This window comes from Hyla sarda, chromosome 4 (genome assembly GCF_029499605.1).
Source record: "Hyla sarda isolate aHylSar1 chromosome 4, aHylSar1.hap1, whole genome shotgun sequence".
Taxonomy (NCBI): Eukaryota; Metazoa; Chordata; class Amphibia; order Anura; family Hylidae; genus Hyla; species Hyla sarda.
This window is the reverse complement of record NC_079192.1, coordinates 40,462,056-40,489,737: the sequence shown is the minus strand read 5'-3', so window position 1 is coordinate 40,489,737 and position 27,682 is coordinate 40,462,056. Positions and strand designations below refer to the sequence as shown.

General features: G+C 44.1%; 1 protein-coding gene and 3 non-coding genes across 4 annotated transcripts in view; 3 read left to right on the top strand and 1 right to left on the bottom strand.

The window, feature by feature from the left end:
- Positions 1-3,745: 3,745 nt before the first annotated feature.
- TRNAV-AAC (transfer RNA valine (anticodon AAC)) lies at positions 3,746-3,818 on the top strand. Its single transcript has one exon. It is a non-coding gene; the product is annotated as a tRNA-Val (tRNA).
- A 20,368-nt stretch (positions 3,819-24,186) lies between these two features.
- CHCHD5 (coiled-coil-helix-coiled-coil-helix domain containing 5) overlaps positions 24,187-27,682 on the bottom strand; it is a 73,307-nt gene continuing 69,811 nt past the window's right edge. Inside the window, exon 7 of the transcript XR_008892182.1 lies at positions 24,187-24,283. The gene's annotated coding sequence lies outside the window, so the exon portion shown is untranslated. The remainder of the gene's footprint in view (positions 24,284-27,682) is intronic.
- Positions 25,159-25,231, top strand: TRNAV-CAC (transfer RNA valine (anticodon CAC)). Its single transcript has one exon. It is a non-coding gene; the product is annotated as a tRNA-Val (tRNA).
- On the top strand, positions 26,767-26,839 carry TRNAV-AAC (transfer RNA valine (anticodon AAC)). The gene has a single exon. It is a non-coding gene; the product is annotated as a tRNA-Val (tRNA).

Below are 27,682 nucleotides of genomic sequence, written 5' to 3'. Positions count from 1 at the left end.
CCTCGTATATTATCACAGCGTCCACAGCGTCCACAGCGTGGACCTTTCACTTGGATACCATGACCCAGCAAGGATTAAATGAGGTAAACAGTTATGCCCCGTTCTTGTGAAATGTATATAGTTTATTTACCAGGAGTCATATACTCTTGGTTAGACGTACTCATTTTTGGATGGATCCATCGTGATTTTTTTTTACTCAGATTATTTCTTTTAACTCTTCCATTTTAATTGGTTTTAACTGGTTGTTCCTTTCTTCCTTTTGTTTACAGCTAGCGGTCAATGTGCTTTTGCATGGTCACTAATAGGTGTCGCATGGTTCATTATAGATATTCAAGATTCGTCTTCTGCGCCTTCTTTTTTGCCCATTACTGTTTAACAATACAAGGGAGCGTATCTACTGATGGACATGGTGACATTATATGATTGGGGTTGTGGTCATATCCCATAACTGAGTTACCATTGGTTTACATAATTTTACATTGACATACAATTTTATGTGTACATGCCCACTGTATTGCATAATGTTTATCAGTTTTTTATTCACATAGATATTAATAACTACATAAATCTGTTTTACATATGGTAAGTATATTTATTTTCCTCACTTGGACACCACACCTCTGCACCTTATTCACTTGCACTTGGTACAGTGGTCCCTCAACATACGATGGTAATTCGTTCCAAACGACCCATCGTTTGTCGAATCCATCGTATGTTGAGGGATCCATGCAATGTAAAGTATAGGAAGCTGTACTCACCTGTCCCCGTCGCTCCGGACCAGGTCCTCACCGCTCCCGATGCTGTCCCAGGGGCTCCCGCTGCTGTCCCGCTGCTTCGGTGTCTTCTTCGCGATCCTCCGGTGTCTTCCGCATCTTCTGCAGGGTCCGGGCCTCGCTTTCTGGTGACGTTATTACGCTGCTGCGCCGGCGCGGCGTGCGTAGTGACGTAATAACGGCGCCGGAAAGCGAGGCCCGGACCCTGGAGAAGATGCACAAGACACCAGAGGATCGCGAAGTGGACCTGGAGCAGCGGGAATAGGTAAGTGAACCTGCCAGGGATGCTTAAACTGCTATCCAACAGCAGCTTAAGCATTTTGCGCTGTCGGATAGCAGTTAATGCGATGGCCCCGACCTATAAAAGCATCGTATGTTGATTTTATCATATGTCGGGGCCATCGTAGGTCGGGGGGGTTACTGTATTTCTTTCTCTTTTAGTGTTAGAGTTTGGGTGTTTTGTCGTGCCTGCACCTTGGTACCTTTTTTTGGTACCTCTTTATTTTATGTCATTTGTGATCCCCAGTCAATTAGATGTCCACCAGTGATACACGGCCTCATTTTTGACGCTGTGCACCCCTGTGGGAACATCCTTATACTAATGATATTTTTTTATTACAGTTCACATTTATTCAACAAGCATTACACACCTTTTCACCCCTGGTCTCATTATTTATTTATTATCATTTTTCTCTCACATTTTTCACATGATCTGACATATGTGACCTATTGTACTTACCTCTGAATCTTCTGTATTACCCTTATTTACCACACGTTTCACCTTATGGGCCTATTCATTTATTGTCCATTTTTACTTTTCACATATATGACTTATTGTATTTACCATTTGTTTTATTAATTTATACAATTTTTTTTATCTTTTTTGCTTCATCAAAGTATTGTCCATTCTTCATCCCACTTCTTATTTACAACAGTTGTCCATACTTATTATATTTTTCTATTATTATTAGATTATTTCCTCTATGTACTTTCTAATTTACTATAATGTGACATTGGCTACATTGTTTAATAGCGGTACCTCTTTTTGTCCACTAACGGCCACCACCCTACCCGGCACATGGTCATGTGACTGCTCGCCGATTAGCTGGCCGCGCGTACACCACGGCGCGTCTTCGCAGTTGGTCATGTGACCTTCTTCTGGTCAGCTGACCGTACGCACACTAAGGTGTGTCATCGCGCAAGGACTAGGTATGGATACGTACTTATTCTAAACCCTAGCCCTATATATTGATTGCTTAGGCTATTCATTCCAGATGTAATTAGAAGGCGCCTCCGCCTCTGTTTGAGTAATGGCCCTTAGCTAATGATGCCATTCCACATGCCTATGGACTGCTACCAGCTGATGCAGGGAGCCCAATGTGATTGGCTCCATTGCTGGTTAAATAAGAGGCAGTTCTCCCTATTGGCCACACCCCGGTTGAAGCGATAAGCGAAACGTTGGGTCTGGCGGTCGACTAGGTCTTTATTCACCAGGTTGTATCATGTATTTGCTACCATGCCTATATATGATTTTTCCTATATGCAGTAGTTTACATGCAGTATAGGTCTTTTGCTATTTATTGTCATGTACTTTCTCTCCAATTGATTGCACTTTACCCCATATACTTACCTTTGGTAACTCAGAGGGAAATTGATGCTATTTTTTGTGTATTACTATTGCACTTTAATATACCATTTTATATGAGCCTCCAATATAGGAGTTTATCTATGCACTTTATTGATTGTATATCTACCTCCTTGGTGTTTTACCATGACGATCAGTACGTAATCTTATTGAAATATCCATCTTGTGATCCTAACCACCGCCAATTGGTTCTTGTCCATTGGACTACCCTCTCTGGATCGTCCCTTATTATGTTTATAAATTGTTCTTATGATGCCTTTCCTTGTATTGTCTGTGATTTTGTCATAATAAAATTTTGATCCATTTAAACACATTTGTTTCCTTTGGTATTCTACAAAATATAGGAAGTCAAGAGAAAACTCCTGTCTCCATGGACAATTCTTTTCCTCTCATGTCTCCTCATGAAACACGGAGGTGTAAATAGTCGCACTAATAGCTTTTCGTGGTGTTAACTATATTATATGGAATGTTGGAGTTTCCAGCAGAAGTCCATGGGTTGCCGGACAAAAGTAGATACTTATCGGGGTGCCAGCCGGGGGTGAATGAAATAGCGGAAATCACTTGTGAATAGATAGAGACAGCAGAGCATTTATTGGGTTACACTTGACACATTTCGAGGGGCATCTGCCCTCTTCCTCAGGTCATCAGGTATGGCAATATATATTTATATTACCGATATACAGACTACCTGATATAACCTCTGTTGATTTTTTCTACATTTAATTTTATGCTATCTGGATAAAACAAATACATATATAGGGAAACATTCACATCCTGATCGGTAACCTGGGGCTAGATGGGTAAAACAAGAATAATTTACAGAGAAAAAAATTGAATTTTAACATTCACTTGATGAAAATAATTTTGTGCAATAATTATAACAATTGGATCTTTACAGATTATGTAAAATAAACCGAGATCTATGGACGTCTATAAGGAACATCACAGCTAGTTTGTTAAAACATACATTTAAAGATTACCTCTCATGATCTTGTTAAATTTTGTAATCCTCCCAGTTCACTGATATTGCTCTGTATTTTTTGCTAAGTCTCAGATTCACAGACTGGGAAGGGGCGTTCTCCAGCAGGCGTGACATCATCTGAAGCCATACAGGGGAGAACTTCCTCCCTCATTCTGCTACACACAGCCCAGAGAAGTTCATTGTGAGATGAGCTATGATTGGCTAAGGTACATTAAAAGTACTAAAAGTACATTAGAAAATATTTTTTTATTTACCATAAGGAGTACAATAGCAAAAAAAAATTTATTGAGCGTGCCCATTTCAGCGATTGTCCCAGTCCATATGAATGAAACCAAACACATGGCAGTTTCTGTAGTGTAGTGGTTATCACATTTGCCTAACACGCGAAAGGTCCCCGGTTCGAGACCGGGCAGAAACATTTTTTTTTTCTTTCAAGGTACATGAGTGACAGAGGCAGATGCTGCTAGATGTCATCCCAAAATTACAACTTGTCTCCTGTACAGAGAACAGATGAGACAAGTTCAGAAATATTCCAGATCCGCATCGATTAAGAGTATTAGACCGATTACAAGACAACGTCCTTCCTCCCGGCTTGGGTTCACACCTTGTCACATCCCGTGTGTTCTGTCCCCAATGGACTTGTTGTCTCCAATGTTTCAGCACAAAGAACTGTAAGGCTATGTTCACATGGTCCAAATTTTTTAAACCAGCCAGCCCTGAGACTGCTCAGAAATGCGCCTTCTTCATAGGGAGCAATGCATTTCTGAGGGGATTCCGCCAAAAGAATCATGTTCCATGTTCTTTCTTTCGGCAAAGACCGGAATCAGAATGTCTCGGCCGAAACATCTGCTGAGGAAATTTCCCAATGCAGCAGAATCCCATTGAAAGCAATAGAACTCTGCTGCAACAGAATTTCTGAGCTGAATTTTTCTGCCAGATTTCACTCTGAATTTCCGTCATGTGAACATGTCCTTAGAGTAATTTGTTATGTCCAAGAAGTCCTAAATCTATTCCCACTTGGGGGTCCAGATTAGATAGCAGGCTAAAGAAAGGAAACAATGACAGGAAAAACCTGTTTAGTCCTTGGTGGCCCAGCATTATTTACTTATACTTAAGGGGTTTGTCCGGTGGTTCTCTTTTTATAGTTATATGGTGAATTATATTTAGCTCGCCAGTTCTGTGCCTGGTTTCTTTTCCTTGTCTAGTGTTCCTTTGTAGTTATTTTAAAATCTTCCCGGAAGATACTGTTTGTTACTGGCTTCCCGTGACTGGCGCTCACATTTCGCTCAGTGTTGTCGGCGCCAGGTCACTTACTCAGCTGTGACGTTTTCTGCTGCCCCTCCTCCCAGCTGCCGCTCTGCCCTGCCCCTCATGAATATGGTAATCACATTCATACTTTTTTTTTTTACTGAGTCATCGGTTGGGGCAATCATTGGCTAATGATCAGCCAATAGCTGTTGTGAACGGACTCCGCAGCACCTATCTTCTTACATGTTGTGCGCATGTCTGTTCCTTGCTGTGCAGCGTCCTTAGCAACTGACTTACTTCTGAGCAGACTCCTGCCGCTCTGAAGGACTACTACTACTCCCATCATGGAACAGGCTGGTTTACATGATGGGAGTAGTAGTTCCCCGGGTACTGGAGTCTGCTGTCGGCTGGGGAGGCTACATTATTGTTTGTACTACTACCCCCATCATGGAACAGAGTCTGTTCCATGATGGGGGGTAGTAGTACATGTGCTGAAGGATTGATCGCACTGGGTCTCAATTCTGACATCCGATGCAATCAGCAGTTATAAAACAGGGGAGGGAGCGGCATGCTGTGCTACTCTGCGATGTATATACTGTTTATACTTTCCTTTTTAAATACCCCCGCCGGGAGCCCTGAATGGCCGGCACCGAGGAGCCATTCAGGGCTCCCGGCAGGGTTTTTAAACTACTACTGTGTTAACCCTAAATGTATGCCCCATGCATATTTATAATAATTTATTGGCCCCAGTGTGCATAAGTTTATTCCCCCCATGTCCATATCTCCCCCAGTGGTCTTATTCCCCAGCTGCCTGCCGCTGGGGAATAAGACCACTGGGGGGGGGGGGGGGATATGGACATGGGGCGGCTGCAGCGGAGAATGAATGAATAGAGCCGACATGTAGGACATATCGGCTTCATTCATTCTCCGCCGCAGCTGCCGCCCAATATGTCCCCGCTGCTGCCTTGCTCCTAGAAGATGAGGAGCAGCAGGCAGCTAGGGAATAAGACCACTGGGAGATATGGACACGGGGGGATATGGACACTGGGGGGATATGGACACTGGGCGGATATGGACACTGTGGGTTATGGACACTGGGGGATATGAACACTGGGGGAATATGGACATTGGGGTGGGAATAAACTTATGCACACTGGGGCCAATAAATTATTATAAATATGCACAGGGGCATATATTTAGGGTGAACACAGTAGTAGTTTAAAAACCCTGCCGGGAGCCCTGAATGGCTCCTCAGTGCCGTTAATTCAGGGCTCGCGGCAGGGGATTTAAAAATGAAAGTTGAAAAAGGTTATACAATGCAGAGTAGCGCAGTATGCTGCTTGCTGCCCCCTGCTTTTATAACTGCTGATCACATCGGGTGTCAGAATTGAGAACCGGTGTGATCAATCCTTCAGCCCCTGTACTACTACTGTCGAAATTGATTAAAATGATTGTGACTGCTTATTAATATATTAATACTTCTATGCCATGGCTAATGCTGCAAAAAGATATTTGTTACCCACCATTAACCTATATACCAGCTTGCTATCTGCTCGTGACTAAGATGAAGACCTTGGGATGAGGCCAAGAGAAGCGAGATAAAGAAGGAGTTGGAAGTTTGGAGACAAAATATTTTAAGTAAGAAATTAATGCTTAACCTGTTAACGACCATGGACGTTTATGCTCGTCCATGTGCCGTTAACGGGGTATGACGCAGGCTCCCGACTAAAATTTTGGTTGTACCTAAACGTACCAATTTTTGTATGCCTGATTAACTGAGAGATCTTGCTAATAGGGTAATTACACTGCTCACTACTCCCCCAAAAAAATTTTTACTTTGAAATTGTTCAACTTTGATAGATGTGAACAGTTTGCAATCATTATTTAAAAGCCAGACTTAGATGTAAAGGTAGAACTGTATTTAAATGTGTCCGTTAATTGAGCCCTAATGTTTTATCTCTGAAGAAATGGATGACTGCGCTGTGTCAAGGGAAGGATGCATGAGTGTGCATAGATGGGAAGTGTATAGAAGTTTCAAAACTGTGTCTGTGTTGTAAACTAAGTTGTTGAGTAGGATTGATTGTCTCCTAAACTGGGGTCCCCTGGATCAATGAATGGAGATGAATGAATGAAGTGGTTTTTGCCAATGGTAGGGGTAAACGTGAAAATGATAATGAGTGTTTAGTGCTATGGAATGCAGAGGGTGCGGTAGGTCTCTGGGGAAGCTGTGTGTATGCAGTCATTTAATGACATCCATAGGATGGTTCTTGTGATATAAAGTATGTTGTATATGTGTGAGGTGTATTGAGTAGACTTCATCAAACAACTGCCAAAGGTGGCCCAATATAAGTATGTCCTTGTCTGACTGTACTGATTCCGTAACCATGGATACAATAAATATGACAGTGTGAGGCAGGATAATAGAGGTACATTTTAAAATAAATATTCTTTCTAAACAATTTCTGATAAAGGAAAAAATCTCCAATAGCGGCAGAGCTGTACACTTTAACACTTAAAGAGCCCTCTATAATCTAGGAAGGAAAGAAGGAAAGTCACATTCATATTCTATTTCCCATTACTTAAAGTGGTACTCCGGTGGAAATCTTAATCCTTCCAGTACTTATTAGCTGCTGTATACTACAGAAGAAATTATTTTCTTTTTGGAACAGAGAGCTCTCTGCTGACATAACGAGTACAGTGCTCTCTGCTGACATCTCTGTCCATTTTAACCTGTTGGGGACGAAGGGCGTATGCATACGCCCTTGCGTCCTGGTACTTAAGGACGAAGGGCGTATCCATACGCCCGTGGGAATTTCGGTCCCCGCCACGCGCCGGGCGGGGACCGGGGTGACTGCTGATATCTATCAGCAGGCACCCCGTGCAAATGCCCAGGGGGGTCATTAGACCCCCCCCATGTCGGCGATCGACGCAAATTGCAAGTGAATTCACACTTGTGATTTGCGCCGATTCCGGGTCATGACGGGTCTATGGTGACCCGGTGACCCGGAATATAAGGGGGATCGCGGTTGTCTAAGACACCCACGATCCCCCTGAAGCGATAGGAGTGAGGTGGCATGGGTGCCACCCCTCCTATCCCTGCTATTGGTGGTCTAAACGCGACCACCAATAGCAGATCGGGGGCTTTACTTTCATTTTCCCCGTCCTGCCCACCCACAATAGGCGAGGCAGGACGGGGAAAACGAAGAGAAGCGGCGCCGGAGTCCACTTACCCGTCCGGAGGCAGCAGAGCGATGGTGATCGGCGGACGGCGACGGAGATCTGCGGGCGGCGTGCGGCAGAAGAGGACGGCTCCCTGGATGCGACGGAAGCCGGTGAGTTGCCTAGCAACATCTAGAGGGCTACAGTCTGAGACCACTATAGTGGTCTCTAGACTGTAGCCCTCCAGATGTTGCAAAACTACAACTCCCAGCATGCCCAGACAGCTGTTTGCTGTGTGGGCATGCTGGGATTTGTAATTTTGCAACAGCTGGAGGTCTACAGTATAGAGACCACTGCACAGTGATCTCTATACTGCCCTCTAGATCTTGCAAAACTACAACTCCTAGCATGCCCACACAGCTGTTTGCTGTCTGGGCATGCTGGGAGTTATAGTTTTGCAACATCTGGAGGTCCACAGTTTGGAGATCACTGCTCAGTGGTCTCTAAATTGTAGCACTCCAGATGTTGCAAAACTGCAAATCGCAGCATGCCCAAACAGCAAACAGCTGTCTCGGCATGCTGGGAGTTGTAGTTGCGTACCTCCAGCTGTTGCATAACTACATCTCCCAGCATGCCCTTCTGTGATCAGTACATGCTGGGAATTGTAGTTTTGCCGCAGCTGGAGGCACACTGGTTGGAAAACCTTCAGTTAGGTTCTAACTGAAGGTTTGCCAACCAGTGTGCCTCCAGCTGTAGCAAAACTACAACTCCCAGCATGCACGGTCTGTCACTACATGCTGGGAGTTGTAGTTTTGCAACAGCTGGAGGCACACTGGTTGGAAAATACTGAGTTAGGTAACAGAACTTAACTGAAGGTTTTCCAACCAGTGTGCCTCCAGCTGTTGCAAAACTACAACTCCCAGAATATACTGACAGACCGTGCATGCTGGGAGTTGTAGTTTTGCAACAGCTGGAGGCACACTGGTTGGAAAACCTTCAGTTAGGTTCTGTTACCTAACTCAGTATTTTCCATCCAGTGTGCCTCCAGCTGTTGCAAAACTACAACTCCCAGCATGCACGGTCTGTCAGTACATGCTCTGAGTTGTAGTTTTGAAACAGCTGGAGGTTCGCCCCCCCATGTGAACATACAGGGTACATTCACACAGGCGGGTTTACAGTAAGTTTCCTGCTTCAAGTATGAGCTGCGGAAAATTTTTCCTGCTGCAAATTGTACCCTAAAAACACTACACTACACTAACACCTAATCAAGAGTAAAACACTACATGTACACCCCCTTACACTGCCCCCCCCCCCCCCCCAAAAAAAAAAAAGAAAATGTATTGTACGGCAGTGTTTCCAAAACGGAGCCTCCAGCTGTTGCAAAACAACAACTCCAAGCATTTCTGGACAGCCACTGACTGTCCGGGCATGCTGGGAGTTTAGCAACAGCTGGAGGCCCCCTGTTTGGGAATCACTGGCGTAGAATACCCCTATGTCCACCCCTATGCAATCCCTAATTTAGTCCTCAAATGCACATGGTGCTCTCTCACTTCGGAGCCCTGTCGTATTTCAAGGAAACAGTTTAGGGCCACATCTGGGGTATTTCCGTACTCGAGAGAAATTGCACTACAAATTTTGGGGGGCTTTTTCTCCTTTTACCCCTTATGAAAAGGAAAAGTTGGGGTCTACACCAGCCTGTTAGTGTAAAAAAAATTTTTTTTACACTAACATGCTGGTGTTGCCCTTTACTTTTTATTTTCACAAGAGGTAAAAGGAAAAAAAGACCCCCAAAATTTGTAACACAATTTCTCCTGAGTACGGAAATACCCCAGATGTGGGCGTAAAATGCTCTGCGGGCGCACAACAAGGCTCAGGAGTGAGAGCATACTATGTACATTTGAGGCCGAAATTGGTGATTTGCACAGGGGTGGCTGATTTTACAGCGGTTCTGAAATAAACCCCAAAAAATAAATACCCACATGTGACCCCATTTTGGAAACTACACCCCTCATGTAATGTAATAAGGGGTACAGTGAGCATTTACGCCCCACAGGTGTCTGACAGATTTTTGGAACAGTGGTTCGTGAAAATGAAAAATTTAATTTTTTTGTTTGCACAGCCCACTGTTCCAAAGGTCTGTCAAACGTCAGTAGGGTGTAAATACTCACTGTACCCCTTATTACATTCCGCAAGGGGTGTAGTTTCCAAAATGGGGTCAAATGTGGGGGGGTCCACTGTTCTGGCACCACGGGGGGCGTTTTTTAAATGCATATGGCCCCTGACTACCATTCCAAACAAATTATCTCTCTAAAAGCTCAATGGCGCTCCTTCTCTTCTGAGCATTGTAGTTCGCTCGCAGAGCACCTGACGTCCACACATGGGGTATTTCCATACTCAGAAGAAATAGGGTTACAAATTTTGGGGGGCATTTTCTCCTATTACCCCTTGTAAAAAAGTAAAATTTGGGGAAAAAAATGCATTTTAGTGGAAATTTTTTTTTTTTCATTTACACATCCAACTTTAACAAAAAGTTGTCAAACACCTGTGGGGTGTTAAGGCTCACCGTACCGTTTGTTACGTTCCTTGAGGGGTGTAGTTTCCATAATAGTGTGTGATGTGGGGGGGGGGTTTGCTGTCCTGGCACCATAGGGGCTTCCTAAATGGGACATGCCCCCGCAAAAACCATTTCAGAAAAACTCACTCTCCAAAATCCCATTGTTGCTCCTTCCCTTCTGAGCCCTCTAGTGCACCCGCCGAACACTTGACATACACATATGAGGTATTTCCTTACTCGAGAGAAATTGGGTTACAAATTTGGAGAGGATTTTTTTCCTTTTACCCCTTGTAAAAATTCAAAAACTGCGAGTGTAAAAAAATGAAAATTTTGAATTTTCTCCTTCACTTTGCTGTTATTACTATGAAACACCTAAAGGGTTAACACACTTACTGAATGTCATTTTGAATACTTTGGGGGGGGGGGGGGTGCAGTTTTTATAATGGGGTCATTTATGGGGTATTTCTAACATGAAGACCCTTCAAATCCACTTCAAACCTGAACTGGTCCCTGAAAAATTCGGATTTTGAAAATTTTACGAAAAATTGGAAAATTGCTGCTGAACTTTGAAGCCCTCTGGTGTCATCCAAAAGTAAAAACTCATCAATTTTATGATGGAAACATAAAGTAGACATATTGGGGGACATTTCCTAATTTAGTCTATTCTGGGTATGCTTATAGACCAGCGTATGTGGTAGTCTCCTGTCTATTGTGCTCCTAATTTATCAAAGGTCTCACAGCCCTTGATAAATTCTGTGCTCAGACTTCAGGGTCTACAGCTTATACTGCATTTAGACCTGCTCCAACATGGTCTGACATTTCAGCGTATTTTGGGCAGATGCGACTTGGCGCACAAAAGTCGCACTTGATAAATTCAGCACCAATGCATTTCCGTCTAAAATAGACTTGCATGCATCATGTTCTAAAAATCCTCTACAAAAGTCACAGAAAAGTCGCACATATTTAGACTGCGACTTTCTGTGCGACAAATTTAGACAGGAAAATCCAGTCTAAATCCTTTGATAAATCTCCCCCATTGTGTATGTGAATCAATATATAATTTATTTGGAATGTCTATTTTCCTTACAAGCAGAGAGCTTCAAAGTTAGAAAAATGCAAAATTTTCAAATCTTTCATCAAATTTTTAGAATTTTTCACTAAGAAATGATGCAAGTATCGACAAAATTTACCACTAACATAAAGTAGAATATGTCACGAAAAAACAATCTCTGAATCAAATTTATAAGTAAAAGCATCCCAGAGTTATTAACCCCTTAAGGACCGGGGTTTTTTCCGTTTTTGCATTTTCGTTTTTTGCTCCTTGCCTTTAAAAAATCATAACTCTTTCAATTTTGCACCTAAAAATCCATATGATGGCTTATTTTTTGCACCACCAATTCTACTTTGTAATGACGTCAGTCATTTTGCCCAAAAATCTACGGTGAAACGGGAAAAAAAATCATTGTGCGACAAAATTGAAAAAAAAAAAACGCCATTTTGTAACTTTTGGGGGCTTCCGTTTCTACGTAGTACATTTTTCAGTAAAAATGACACCTTATCATTATTCTGTAGGTCCATACAGTTAAAATGATCCCCTACTTATATAGGTTTGATTTTGTCGGACTTCTGGAAAAAATCATAACTACATGCAGGAAAATTTATACGTTTAAAATTGTCATCTTCGGATCCCTATAACTTTTTCATTTTTCCGAGTGACCAAAAATGCACTATTTTGGACTTTGGAATTTTTTTGCGCACACGCCATTGACCATGCGGTTTAATTAACGATATATTTTTATAATTCGGACATTTCCGCACGCGGTGATACCATATATGTTTATTTTTATTGACACTGTGGTTTTGTTTTTTTTTATGGGAAAAGGGGGGTGATTCAAACTTTTAATAGGGGAGGGGTTAAATGATCTTTATTCACTTTTTTTTTCCACTTTTTTTGCAGTGTTATAGCTCCCATAGGGACCTATAACACTGCACACACTGATCTTTTACATTGATCAATGGTTTCTCATAGGAAATCAGTGATCGATGATTCTGCCGCTTGACTGCTCCTGCCTGGATCTCAGGCACTGAGCAGTCATTCGGCGATCGGACAGCGAGGAGGCAGGTAGGGACCCTCCGGCTGTCCTGCAAGCTGCTCTAACAGCCCACTGAGCTAACCGGCAGTTTTTACTTTCACTTTTAGCCGCGTGGCTCAGCGATCGGCGCCGCGCGCTATTAGCGGCGGGTCCCGGCTTCACTATGACGCCGGGCCCGCCGTGATATGATGCGGGGTTACCGTGTAACCCCGCATTATATCACGGGAGCAGGACCAAGGACGTACCGGTACGTCCTTGGTCCTTAAGGGGTTAATGCTTAAAGTGACAGTGGTCAGATTTGCAAAAAAATGCTCCCGTCCTTAGGGTCATAATGGGCTCCGTCCCCAAGGGGTTAAGAACTGTCCATAGTAGGAGAAAATCCCCATAGCAAACATATGCTGCTCTGGTCAGTTCCTAAAATGGACAGAGATGTCAGCAAAGAGCACTGTGTACGTGATTCAGCAGAGAGCTCTGTGTTCCAAAGGGAAAATAATTTCCTCTATAGTATTCAGCAGCTAATAAGTACTGGAAGGATTAAGATTTTTTTATAGAAGTAATTTACAAATCTTTTTAACTTTCTGGCACCAGTTTATTTAAAAAAGTTTTCCACTGGAGTACCCCTTTAAAGTTAGAGGCCTCACATATATCTGGTAATGCACTAATTCTTAAAGGGGTACTCCAGTGAAAAACTTTTTTTTTTTTTTTAATCAACTGGTGCCAGAAAGTTAAATAGATTTGTAACTTACTTCTATTAAAAAATCTTAATCCTTCCTGTACTTATTAGCTGCTGAATACTACAGTGGAAATTCTTTTCCGTTTGAAACACAGAGCTGTCTGCTGAATCACAAGCACAGTGCTCTCTGCTGAAATCTCTGTCCATTTTTAGGAACTGTCCAGGGTAAAAGGAAATCCCCATAGCAAACATATGCTGTTCTGGACAGTTCATAAAATGGACAGAGATGTCAGCAGAGAGCACTGTGCTCGTGATGTCAGCAGACAGTTCTGTGTTTCAAAAAGAAAATAATTTCCGCTGTAGTATTCAGCAGCTAATATGTACAGGAAGGATTAAGATTTTTTAATAGAAGTAATTTACAAATCTGTTTAACTTTCTGGCACCAGTTGATAGAAAAAAAAAGTTTTTCACCGGAGTACCCCTTTAATTGATTGTGATCATTTTACCATGTGGATGAAAATTATATCAATTAGTACGTATGGTGGAAGATCCTTTCTAAACACCTAATAGAAGTAATGGGTATAGAAATAATAAATCATTATATATATCACCCCCAGTCAGCAGGGTTTTCATATTACACCCACATCGGTGAAGCTGGAAGGAAAATAAACAAGGATACACGCCTTGCACTGCAAGAGAGTTCCTGCACCATGTTCCTGATATATATATATATATATATATATATATATCCTTTCTTAACCTCTTCAGGATGCAGGGCGTATCCATACGCCCTGCATCCCGAGTCCTTAAGGACGCAGGGCGTATGGATACGCCCGTGGGAATTCCGGTCCCCGCCGCTAGCCGGTTGGGGACCGGATGGAGATGCCTGCTGAAATCATTCAGCAGGCACCCCGGCACATCGCCAGGGGGGTCCTGAGACCCCCCATGTCGGCGATCGGAGAAAATCGCATGTCAATTCAGACATGCGATTTTCTCCAATTCCGGGCTGATCAGGTCTCTGGTGACCCGATCACCTGGAAAATAGGGCTGATCGGAGTTGTCAGCAACAGCCCCGATCAGCCTAAGGGATAGGAGTGAGGTCGCAGAGCTGCGATCTCCTCCTAACCCCTGCCATTAGTGAGAACGGAGTTCTGACCAATGGCAGTGCAGTCCTGCCCGCCCCTGGATGTCGAGGGGATCGTGGGAAGAAGATGGAGGCCGTACCTGCAGGAGAAGATGCCTGGGGACCCGGGATCTTTGCTGGAGATTGCTGGATACTGGATCAGGTAGGGAATCAATGGGGGGAATGCTGTCTGGGCTGTCTGGGCATGCTGGGAGTTGTAGTTTTGCAACATTTGGGGGGTCACAGTTTGGAGATCACTGTTACAGTGGTGCCCAAACGGTAGCCCTCCAGATGTTGCCAAACTACAACTCTCAGCATGCCTCGACTGCCCAGGCATCCTGGGAGTTGTAGTTCTGTAACATCTGTCCCTTCAGATTTAGCAATTTTCATGAATTTTTTTTGAAAATTGCTGCTCTACTTTGAAGCCCTCTAATTTTTTCAAAAAGCAAAAATATGTCCATTTTCTGATGCCAACATAAAGTAGACATATTGTATTTGTGAATAAAAATAAAATTTATTGGGAATATCCATTTTCCTTACAAGTAGAGAGCTTTAGAAAAATGCAAAATTTTCATGAAATTTGGGATTTTTCACCAAAAAAGGATGCAAGTAACACCGAAAATTTACCACTAAAATAAAGTAGAATATGTCACACAAAAAAATAATCTCAGAATCAGAATATTCTGTAAAAGGGTTTTCGCGTTATTAATTCATAAAGTGGCTGTTACGCCGAGCGCTCCGGGTCCCCGTTCCTCCCCGGAGCGCTCGCCTCATCCCCGTTGCTGCAGCGCCCCGGTCAGATCCACTGACCGGGTGCGCTGCGGTCCCGCCTCCTGCCGGGGTGCGATTCGCGATGCGGGTGGCGCCCGCTCGCGATGCGCATCCCGGTCCCCGTACCTGACTCGCTCTCCGTCGGTCCTGTCCCGGCGCGCGCGGCCCCGCTCCCTAGGGCGCGCGCGCGCCGGGTCTCTGCAATTTAAAGGGCCAGTGCACCAATGTTGGTGCCTGGCCCAATCTTCCCAATTAGCTTAATTGGTTCCCACCTGTTCCCTGCTTATATCTAGTCTCCTCCCTTGCACTCCCTTGCCGGATCTTGTTGCCTTAGTGCCTAGTGAAAGCGTTCCCTAGTCTGTTCCCAGTCCGTGTTCCTGACCTCCTGCCGTTGCCCCTGACTACGATCCTTGCCGCCTGCCCCCGACCTTCTGCTACGTCCGACCTTGCTTCTGCCTACTCCATTGTACCGCGCCTACCTTCAGCATCTTCAGCAGCCAGAGAGGTGAGCCGTTGCTAGTGGTTACGACCTGGTCACTACCGCCGCAGCAAGACCATCCCGCTTTGCGGCGGGCTCTGGTGAAAACCAGTAGTGTCTTAGAACCGGTCCACTAGCACGGTCCTCGCTATCCCTCTCTGGCACAGAGGATCCACTACCTGCCAGCCGGCATCGTGACAGTAGATCCGGCCATGGATCCCGCTGAAGATCCTACACTGGTCGCCCAGCTAGCCCTAAAGATCGCCCAACGAGATCAACAGCTGGCATACTTGACCTCCGAGGCACTGCGTATTCAGTCACAGATACAGCAGCTGCAGCCGCAGATACAGCAACAGCTACAGCTGCAACTACCATCTCCTCCGCCGGCTCCTGCAACTCCTCCTCAGCAACCGGCCGTTCCTAACCCCTGCTTGTCCCTGCCGGACAAATTTGGCGTAAAGATCGCCCAACGAGTTCAACAGCTGGCATACTTGATCTCCGAGACACAGCGTCTTCAGTCACAGTTACAGCAGCTGCTGCCGCAGATACAGCAACTTCAGTCACAGCAGCTGCTGCCGCAGATACAGCAACTTCAGTCACAGCTACAGCTGCAACAACCATCTCCTCCGCCGGCTCCTGCAACTCCTCCGCAGCAACCAGCCGTTCTTAACCCCTGCTTGTCCCTGCCGGACAAGTTTGATGGGGACCGCAATGATTCTGCCACAGCCACAGTCCAGTCCTTCTTCGCTGAGGTCCGTGGTGTCTTCGAGGAGCCTGCCCGAGCTTCTTCTGCCGAGATTGCCCTGCTGAACCTGGAACAGGGTGTTTCTTCCGTTGGCAAGTACGCCATTCAGTTCCGTGCTCTTGCTTACGAGTTGTCCTGGAATAGTGAGGTTCTCTGCGCGACCTTTAAAAAAGGCCTATCCAGCAACATTAAAGATGTTCTGGCCGCACGAGAGACTCCTGCTGACCTACATGAACTCATTCATCTTGCCACTCGCATTGACATGCGTTCTTCCGGATGGCGTCTGGAGCTCCGCCTGGATATGGACTTTGTTCGCACGAAGCGTTTTTTCTCCCCGGCTCCTCTCTCCTCTGGTCCTCTGCAATCCGTTCCTGTGCTTCCCGCCGCGGAGGCTATGCAAGTTGACCGGTCTCGCTTGACACCTCAAGAGAGGACACGACGCCGCATGGAGAATCTTTGCCTGTACTATGCCAGTACCGAACACTTCCTGAAGGATTGTCCTATCCGTCCTCCCCGCCTGGAAAGACGTACGCTGACTCCGCACAAAGGTGACACAGTTCCTGATGTCAACTCTGCTTCTCCACGCCTTACTGTGCCTGTGCGGATATCTGCCTCTACCTTCTCCTTCTCTACTATGCTCTTCTTGGACTCCGGATCTGCAGGAAAATTTTTTTTGGCCTCTCTCATCAACAGGTTCTACGTTCCTGTGACCAGTCTCGCCAGACCCCTCCTAATTTGCATCGGACCTCATCACGGAAAAATTGAGTTTGTTTTCCTCAGGTTCTTTGGCCCCAAGAAGAGGGGGAGACCCAAGGGGGGGGGTACTGTTACGCCGAGCGCTCCGGGTCCCCGTTCCTCCCCGGAGCGCTCGCCTCATCCCCGTTGCTGCAGCGCCCCGGTCAGATCCACTGACCGGGTGCGCTGCGGTCCCGCCTCCTGCCGGGGTGCGATTCGCGATGCGGGTGGCGCCCGCTCGCGATGCGCATCCCGGTCCCCGTACCTGACTCGCTCTCCGTCGGTCCTGTCCCGGCGCGCGCGGCCCCGCTCCCTAGGGCGCGCGCGCGCCGGGTCTCTGCAATTTAAAGGGCCAGTGCACCAATGTTGGTGCCTGGCCCAATCTTCCCAATTAGCTTAATTGGTTCCCACCTGTTCCCTGCTTATATCTAGTCTCCTCCCTTGCACTCCCTTGCCGGATCTTGTTGCCTTAGTGCCTAGTGAAAGCGTTCCCTAGTCTGTTCCCAGTCCGTGTTCCTGACCTCCTGCCGTTGCCCCTGACTACGATCCTTGCCGCCTGCCCCCGACCTTCTGCTACGTCCGACCTTGCTTCTGCCTACTCCATTGTACCGCGCCTACCTTCAGCATCTTCAGCAGCCAGAGAGGTGAGCCGTTGCTAGTGGTTACGACCTGGTCACTACCGCCGCAGCAAGACCATCCCGCTTTGCGGCGGGCTCTGGTGAAAACCAGTAGTGTCTTAGAACCGGTCCACTAGCACGGTCCTCGCTATCCCTCTCTGGCACAGAGGATCCACTACCTGCCAGCCGGCATCGTGACAGTGGCGGTGGTCAGAATTGCGAAAAAAGGCTCAGTCCTTAAGGTGAAAAAGGGCTGCGTCCTTAAGGGGTTAAATAATTCATGGTTTAATAAGTGACAAAATAGATAATTTCATGGGATAAAAGGTAATCAATATTTGCAGTAATACATTTAGTAAATGTAAAATATTACCGGATTAATGGAAATTCTGGAGTAGGTAAACCTGCTTATGTTATTTTCAGGGATGTAACACGGGGGGGGGGGAGATAGCAGCCCACATACACAGCTGCAGCACTGAACTCCTGTTCATACAGGAACAATCAAAAGAGATACACTCCAGTATCTTTGGGGGTGTTATTTAAATCCAGAGGGCTGGTAACCCTTGTTTTCTTTTTCTCTCTCTCTCTTTCTCTCTGGTTTTCTTTATTTTTTCTGTTTGCTTTGTTTTTTTCTCTCTCCTCAGTATAGCTTATCTCTTTGGCTCAGAGATACTGTTAAGTCACTTTTCTGTTTTGCATAATTTTGCTTTAACTACTTGTCAGGCCCTGTAGAACATACAGTACTGTTTATGTCAGTTTAAAGGTGCTGTTTTTAAACCATTGTTGTCTTATTGGGTTAAATGTAGATTGCATTCACTGACATATAGTAGTGCTGGTGCTTATTAGTAGCTCCAGTAGAGTAGGGCTAATATATGAGTCCCAGGTGAAGGATCAGTCTGGGTACAAAGGGGTTCATAAGGATCCACTTGTCTCAAACCTGTAAAGCATCCCATGCCCTTTTTCTTTTTCCCACCTGAACCTGAGACTATTAGGGAGAATATATTATAGGGAAAGATGTCGGGTACGTTTAACAAATATCTTTTTAGGGGGGAATTGTCGAAATTGATTAAAATGATGCTGACTGCTGATCAATATATGAATACTTATATGCCATTGCTAATGCTGCAAAAAAATATATTTGTTACCCACCCTTAACCTATATACCAGCTTGCTATCTGATCGTGACTGAGATGAAGACCTTGGGATGTGGCCAAGAGAAGCAAAATGAAGAAGGAGTTGGAAGTTTTGAAAAAAATATTTTCAGAAAGAAATGAATGCTTAATGTGCTAATATATACAGACGCAATACTCAATTGACCAATCAAAATATATCATGATGATTTTGACATGATAACTAACCTCCCCTTTTTGTGAAATGTAAAAACCAATGTACTTTCGTATAATAAACAGAACTCTGAGAACTCTTGGGGACAGCTCCTGAGCTTCCTGCTGAGAAAGAGTTTTATACCAACTTTTTGTCTGGTGTATATTTCTTGTGTTGACACTCAGCAGTATACAGCAGCAGTCATGCACATTTTAAGGCCTAACCAGCAGCCATCCTTGACACTACCGCCAACATGGAACAGACTCCGTTCCATGATGGGGATAGTAGTACAAACACTAATGTAGCCTCCCCAGCCGATGGCAGACTCCAGTACCTGGGGAACTACTACTCCCATCATGGAAACCAGCTTGTTCCATGATGGGAGTAGTAGTAGTCCCTCAGCACTGCAGGAGTCTGCTCAGAAGTAAGTCAGTTGCTATGGACGCTGCACAACAAGGAACAGACATTTGCACAACAAGTAAGAACATAGGTGCTGCGGAGTCCGTTCTGAACAGCTATTGGCTGATCATTAGCCAATGACTGCCACAATGTGAATGTGATTACCATATTCATGGGGGCAGGGTAGAGCGGCAGCTGGGAGGAGGTGCAGCAGAAAACGTGACAGCTTAGTAAGTGACGTGGCGCTCACAACATGGCCGACGTGAAGCAGGCTAGAGGAATCGCCAGTCACCGGAATCCCAAATTTCCGGCCAGCAACAAAGAGGTCACAAAAGAAGAGCTACAAAGACAATAGACCATCTAAAATGTGCAGGTAAGCACAACTCCCTGAACGGCACAATATACATGGAAAACTCTCAGCAGTGGAGTACCCCTTTAAGAAAACAATAAAAATATTTTTTTAAAAACAGAAAACAATCACATAGAGACAGTGCTGTAGTTTTGCCCCAACAGCAGAGGAAACTAAACTAATAAGTCTAGGTTCACATGACATTAATGCTACTATTAGTTGTATCCATCAGTATCCTACCAAAAACAGAATACTGATATATACTATAAATGGGAGCAGGAGACCCCATTGATTTAAATGGCCAAAACAGAGTCACTTGGTGACTCTGGGTAATTGAAATCAATGGGGTCTCCTGCTCCGGTTTATATTATACACCAGTATCCGGTTTATAGCAGAATACTGATGGATACAACCGCGCTTTTGACTCAGCTTAAAACAGCGCATGTACATACAGTACTAGTCTAGTTTACTTATGACTGTAATTCGGAGTCTCCATGAACATCACAGCTAGACCCCCGTCCAGTCCATATGAGCGGAATGACACCTACACGGGAGTTTCTGTAGTGTGGTGGTGATCATGTTCGCCAAACTCGCAAAAGGTCCCCAGTTCAAGATCTCGGAGAAAAAATTTTTTTTAGTGAAAGAAGCCTATGCTGCTATGGTAAAGACATCATCCCAAAATTACAACTTATCTTCCATACAAAGGACAGGTGGTAAGTTGAGATATGCAAACGTCCCGCTATTCTCCCATCATTGCTACTAAACGGATCATACTAACAAACGGATGCAAACTGATGCTATCTAAGTGGCATATGCTTAGAGTACATGTGAACATGTCCTTAGAGTAATTTGCATTGTCCAATAAGCCCTAAATCTATTCTCACTTGGGGGGTCCAGATTAGATTCCAGGCTAAAGAAAGAAAAACAATGACAGGAAAAACCTGTTGAGTACTAGGTGACCCAACATAATTTACTTATACTTAAAGGGTAGCTCCCACCATCACTTTTTTTTTCTTTTCTGTCCCTGCCTATTACCCATCTATCCCTAACCCCCTCCCTGCCTTTAATTTTTTTTTTTACATATTAAAAACGCTTTTTTGTCTGCCTGGTAGTGTGCTCACTACCAGGCAGACTTCCCCAGCAGGCACCACGTCACTGATGCCTGCTGGGGCCGGCACTTCCGCCCGTAGTTCACCTATACAGGGTGCCTCCAGCTTTTTCCCCACTGCAACTCCCAGCTTGCCCTGACATCTATTGGCTGTCAGGGCATGCTGGTAGTTGTAGTGGGGAAACAACTGGAGGCACTCTGTATAGATGAACACCGGAGCACATCACCCGCCGTGCAGCCCGCAAACCCTCCCCCGCCCCCGTCGCGCCACTCAACTCCCTCCCCCTCCCCCTTAGTTCACCCAGAGTACTCCCTCCACGCCGAGCAGCCCGCAAATCCCCCCCCGGCCCCGCTGCTCCGCTCAACCCACTACCCCTCAGTTCACCTATACAGTGTCCCTCCAGGCTTCCCCACTAAAACTCCCAGGGCATGCTGGGAGTTGTAGTGGGGGAACTGGAGGCATACTGTATAGGTGAACAGTATACATAATACAGTGAACATAATACTTTACCTTGTCCCCGAGCCTGCGCGCGTCTTCTTCCTTCAAAGCGCTCGCTCCCGCCTGTCTGATTGACAGGCGGGAGCGAGCACTGCAGTGCCTGAATTTCGACTCGTTGCCAGGCTTCAACGAGTCGAAATTCAGTGGTGACGTCACTGCTGAATGCATTCGGCCACTAGGAGGGCGACCCCTAGTGGCCGAATTTAAAAGTGATTTTAAACTGTTTTAAAATCACTTTTTTTAATTAAACTATATTAGAGATATGTTGTAGTACTGAAGTACTACAACATATCAATTTTTGGTTTTCATGACAGTGCCCATTTAAGAAAACAAAACTAAACAATCACATAGAGACAGAGCTGTAGTTTTGCCTTAAGAGCAGAGAAAACCAAACCAATAAGTCTAGGTTTACATGACATTAATGCTACTATTAGTTGTATCCATCAGTACCCTACCAAAAACAGAATACTGATATATACTATAAATGGGAGCAGGAGACTCCATTGAATTCAATGGCAAAAACAGAGTCACTTGGTGACTCTGGAGAATTGAAATCAATGGGGTCTCCTGTTCCCATTTATAGTATACGTCAGTATCCTGTTTTTGGCGGGAGTAACAATAACGTGATGTAAACCTAGCCAGATATTGTTTGCTTCATATATTTTTGTGGTATCCCGGTACAGGACCTTGTACTGTCCCTGTCTTAAGTCCCCTCAGTTAGAGTCCCTCCATTCCACAGGGCTCTCCTGCAGGGCTTACCCTTTACTCTCCTCGTATAATGCATTATAAAGGTATAGTGTATATTGGTCGTTATATAGAAAATTATGTACAAAGTTGTATAAATGTATAGGACCTTCCCCGGTCATGTGATAATGTCATGTTATGTACCCAGAGTTCTCTGGGTTCAGGACCTACAGGATTAGTCCAGCCCCCCTAGTATATGCAGTCACTAAATTCTCTCTCTTCCTGCTCTTAAGACCTGGACACTAAAGAAGCACAATCAGCATATCTCAATTCATCTTACCTGGGCCAAAGCCTAAAGAACCAGCAGCCACTAAAACCGTGAGTTATAAATCTCTATCTACAAATTCTTTGTGACTACTATTCAACTCAAATCCTATAATTAGTAGCACAGTGGCCTGCTTAACCCTTTAAGGACGCAGCCCATTTGGGCCTTAAGGAATCCCCCTATTTTGAAGACCCATAACTTTTTCATTTTTCCATATAAGCGGCGGTATGAGGTCTAATTTTTTGCGCCGTGATCTGTACTTTTTAATGATACCATCTTTGCTTATATAGAACTTTTAATCCATTTTTTATAAAAAAATTTTGGGAATAAAATGTTATAAAAAAGCATCTATTTTGGACTTTTTAAAATTTTTACGTTCACGCCGTTCACCGTACGGTATCATTAACATTTTATTTTAATACTTGGGATATTTATACACGCGGCGATACCAAATATGTATATACATTTTTTTAAAACACTTTTTGGGGGTGAAATAGGGAAAATGGGACAATTTAAGTTTTTATTGGGGGAGGGGGTTTTTCACATTTTTTTACTTTATGTTTTTACCTTTTTTACTCTTATTTTTACACTTTAATAGTCCCCATAGGGGACTATTTATAGCAATCACTCGATTGCTAAACTGTTCAGTGCTATGTATAGGACACAGCACTGATCAGCATTATAGTTCATCTTCTGCTCTGGTCTGCGGGAAGGCAGATCAGAGCAGAAGACTCCTGGAAGGCAGTGGAGGCAGGTGAGGGGACCTCCATCTGCCGTGTTGGATGATCGGATCGCCGCGGCAGCGCTGCTGGCGATGCGATCATCCATTTAAGTGACCGCGATGCTGCAGATGCCATGATCTATATTGATCACGGCATCTGAGGGGTTAATGGCGGACATCCGCGGGATCGCCGGTGTCCGCCATTACGGGTGGGTTCCTGGCTGCGATCAGCAGCTAGGACCTGCCGCGCATGATCCGGGCATCGCTCCGATGCTCGTGATTATGCTTAGGACATAAATGTACGTCCTGGTGCGTTAAGTACCACCGCACCAGGACGTACATTTATGGCGCTAGTCCCAGCAAGGCCTGTGAGGAACCTGCATCCCGGTTACCTCAAGAGAAACTGTTTAATTGTAAAGACTGTTTGCACAAGAAGTTAAGTAAAAGCCTAGTTGTAGCACCTACTATTTTAAGATATTTGTCAAAAATAAATCTCAACAGTTTAAGATTCACGAAATTGAGTTTTTGAGGGAATTTAGAAGAAATCTGATTTGTGTTGAATCTATTTTCCCTTCTATAGTAATAATTAGGTGTAAGTATGTGATCTCTCCAGTCTTACCTCTGGGAACCCCCCCACTGATCACGAGAATGGAGGTACCGTGTCCTCCATGTGAATGGGGGGGGGGGGGGATGGAACATGTATGCTGCTGTCATCACACACTATAAATTATGCCACTTTTTGCCTTTTTCACCAGACACAGCGATGATAAATATTCCCCTTAATTTTAATACTATCTGGGAAAAACAAAAACATATAAAGGGAAACCCACACCCTGATTGTTTAACCAACACTGAATTGCCGGTTTTAGGTCCTGCGATCGGCTTTGATTGTGGGACCTAAAGGGTTAATTGCTGCGCAGCGGCGATCACTGCTGAAGGCTACTAGCTTCGGCTCCTGGATGCTGATTCCAGCCGGGGGTCGCACGGTACAGAGCGGGATGACGTCACAATCCTGCTCTGTAGCTGCCCCCCCCCCCTTTTCCCATGGCTTACCCATATGTCCTGTGGATGGAAGGGGTTAACCTTTCCTGGTAAATTTCATCCTGTAACTCATGTACTAATTTAGTTATATGTACTAGTCTAGTTTACTTACGTCTGTAATCTGGCGTCTCCATGAACATCACAGCTAGACCCCCGTCCAGTCCATATGGGCAGAATGACACCAACATGGCAGCTTCTGTAGTGTGGTGGTTATCACATTCGCCAAACACGTGAAACGTCCCTGGAATGAAACCGGGCAGAAATATATATTTATTTTTATCCAAGGCAAATGAGTGACAGAAGTCTACGCTGCTATGTGAAAGATGTCATCTCAAAATTACAACTTATCTTCCATACAAAGAACAGGCGGTAAGTGGAGATATGAAAACTTCTATAAACTTGTTTCCAGTCCGATCTGTTAGAATGACCTGTCAGATTACATTCTGTCTGTATAAATTTGTCCCAAACCAAAATTGGCCTGAAAAGTTGTGTATGACAATGTAAAGTCTCACAGGTTTCAAGTGTTATATCTATATCCTCTGCATGGTAGAGTACAGTATGATACATGATAGTCAATGCAGGAGATATACGGCTATGTAGGCCTAGTTATGGCGCCCAATATTATAAAATATTCGTAAAATCTTTCAAAATTACATAAAAGTATCTGATCACTACAGTTTGACTGCTACGACCCCCCTCACGGATCAGAATGGAGGTACTTGAGACAAGATAAGCGTTTACACTCACAAAACCAGTCACGTGTCCTATTATAACACACTAGGCCACATTCACACATAGTAAAAATATTCTTCTTTGGTAAAAATAAATAATTGTCAGGAAAGAAACTGTCAGATTTAGTAATATGTTCTATTGTTATCAATGGAAAATCAGCCGTTAGTGCACATCTTAGGGGAAAAATGCGTATTAAATTAATAAACATGTTCTGTAGTTTTGGCCCCATGACTATCAAATAGTAATAAGAAAATCAGCTAATAAAAACATAAAGAAAATGGCCAGATTTTTTTTTTTTTTAAAGAGAGCCTTATAGGGATTACCGACCACACTTACTTCTGTCCCTCCAGCACACACGTTTGGGTCACTAACAGTCAGCAGGAAGTTTCTGTAGTGTAGTGGTTATCACGTTCGCCTCACACGCGAAAGGTCCCCGGTTCGAAACCGGGCAGAAACAACTTTTATTTTTTCTTTGCATTTTCTGTCACTTCATTCTGATCTCTTTTCTTACCAAGTAGCAGCTACTACTGTCATCTTCTGTCCCTGAAGGGATTGCAAAAGGGTCATTTGAATAGCTAATAAAATTACTAAATATTCCTCATTCTCATCTCTAGATGAAGAGGTTTTTTATCCACAGGATAGGAAGGCCACCAGTGGTTTGTTTTGTTTTCTTTCCCTGAAAAACCTCTATAAGTGAACGTTCACACGTGCAGATCTTTTGCGCTGCGGAAAATCTACCATGGCTAAAACTCACAGCGGGAAACTGGCAAAAGATTCGACCATGTGAACATAACCTACAGAAATGACAATTATTGAAAAATATTTTGTGGTGTTAACCTTTAAATGGACAATAAATGGAGAGAATGACTGTAGTTTTCTTCTATGGACAAAATACAGGAAGTCAAGACAAAACTCCTGTCTCCGTGGACAATTATTTTCCTCTCATGTCTCCTCATGAAACACTGAGGTGTAAATAGTCGCACTAATAGCTTTTCGTGGTGTTAACTATATTATATGGAATGTTGGAGTTTCCAGCAGAAGTCCATGGGTTGCCGGACAAAAGTAGATACTTATCGGGGTGCCAGCCGGGGGGGAATGAAATAGCGGAAATCACTTGTGAATAGATAGAGACAGCAGAGCTTTTATTGGGTCACACTTGACACATTTCGAGGGGCATCGGCCCTCTTCCTCAGGTCATCAGGTATGGCAACTTTAGAAGTGAATAAACCACCACTTTTTTCTACTTATTTTGGAGTGCTGCTTCTTCCTTTTTTGCCTATATATATATACGGATATACAGACTACCTGATATAACCTCTGTTGCTTTTTTTTCTACATTTAATTTGATGCTATCTGGGTAAAACAAAAGCATTAAGGGATACATTCACATCCTGATAAGTAACCTGGGGCTATATGGGTAAAACAAGAATAATTTACAGAGAAAAATTCAGACTTTTAACATTTACTTGATGAAAATAATTTTGTGCAATAATTATAACAATTGGATCTTTACAGGTTATGTAAAATAAACCGAGATCTATTGACGTCTATAAGGAACATCACAGCTAGTTTGTTAAAGTATAAATTTAAAGATTACATCTCATGATCTTGATACATTTTATAATCCTCCCAGTTCACTGCCCCCATCATGATAAACCACCCCCTGCCTTTATTTTCATTATTTTTTAGTTTTCTACCTTGATATTGCTCTGTATTTTCTGCTCAGTCAGTTTCACAGACTGGGAAGGGGCGTTCCCCAGCAGGTGTGACATCATCTGAAGCCATACAGGTGAGAACTTCCTCCCTCACTCTGCTACACACAGCCCAGAAAAGTTCAGTGTGAGATGAGCTATGATTGGCTAAGGCTGTACAAAGTACATTAGAAAGATATTTTATTTACCATAAAGAGTACAATAGCAAAAATTATTTTATTGAGAGTGCCCATTTCAGTCATTGTCCCAGTCCATATGAATGAAAGCTCTCCAAGTGGCAGTTTCTGTAGTGTAGTGGTTATCACGTTCGCCTAACACGCGAAAGGTCCCCGGTTCGAGACTGGGCAGAAACACTTTTTTTTTTTTTATAGGCGCATGAGTGACAGAAGCAGATGTTGCTAGATGTCATCCCAAAATACAACTTGTCTCCTGTACAGAGAACAGATGAGACAAGATCTGAAATATTCCAGATCCGCATCGATTAAGAGTATTAGACAGATTACAAGATAGCGTCCTTCCACACTGCTTGGGTTCACACCTTGTCACATCCCGTGTGTTCTGTCCCCAATGGACTTGTTGCCTCCAATATTTCAGCACAAAGAACTGTAAGGCTATGTTCACATGGTAAAAACTTTCAAGAAATGTCCGGCCGGAAAACACGGTGGCCATTCCCAATATAAATTCTGTTAGTGCTGGAACTGCTCAGAAATGCGCCTTCTTCATAGGGAGCAATACATTTCTGAGGGGATTCCCCCAAAACAATTATGATCCTTCTTTCGGCAAAGACCGGAATCAGAAGCCTATGCTGCTATGGTAAAGATGTCATCCCAAAATTACATTTTATCTTCCATACAAAGGTAAGTTGAAATATGCAAACGTCCCGCTATTCTCCCATCATTGCTACTAAACGGATCATACTAACAAACGGATGTAAACTGGTGCTATCTAAGTGGCATATCCTTAGAGTGCATGTGAACATGTCCTTAGAGTAATTTGCATTGTCCAATAAGCCCTAAATCTACTCTCACTTGGGGGGGGGGGGGGTCCAGATTAGATTCCAGGCTAAAGAAAGAAAAACAATGACAGGAAAAACCTGTTGAGTACTAGGTGACCCAACATAATTTCCTTATACTTAAGAAAACAGAACTAAACAATCACATAGAGACAGAGCTGTAGTTTTGCCTTCACAGCAGAGA